This window comes from Argopecten irradians, chromosome 3 (genome assembly GCF_041381155.1).
Source record: "Argopecten irradians isolate NY chromosome 3, Ai_NY, whole genome shotgun sequence".
Classification (NCBI taxonomy): Eukaryota; Metazoa; Mollusca; class Bivalvia; order Pectinida; family Pectinidae; genus Argopecten; species Argopecten irradians.
The window spans coordinates 30,630,115-30,630,328 of record NC_091136.1 but is presented as its reverse complement, the minus strand read 5'-3'; positions in this window follow the sequence as shown (position 1 = coordinate 30,630,328).

Here is a 214-nt window from a genome sequence, read left to right as displayed (position 1 = left end):
CCTCGAATTTTCTTGTGATTTTAGTCTGGTTGATTTATTGTCAATTATAAAATTGATGGCTCCATGACACAAGTATTTATTTAAGTATGTAACACTAACACTCATCAACCACAGCGAGAAATCGAGAAATTGAAGTGTCATTTTAATGTGGATGATGTTACAGGCACCTCTTTGTAACAATTTACTGGTGGCTCATTTTATACTAAGTTGGTAC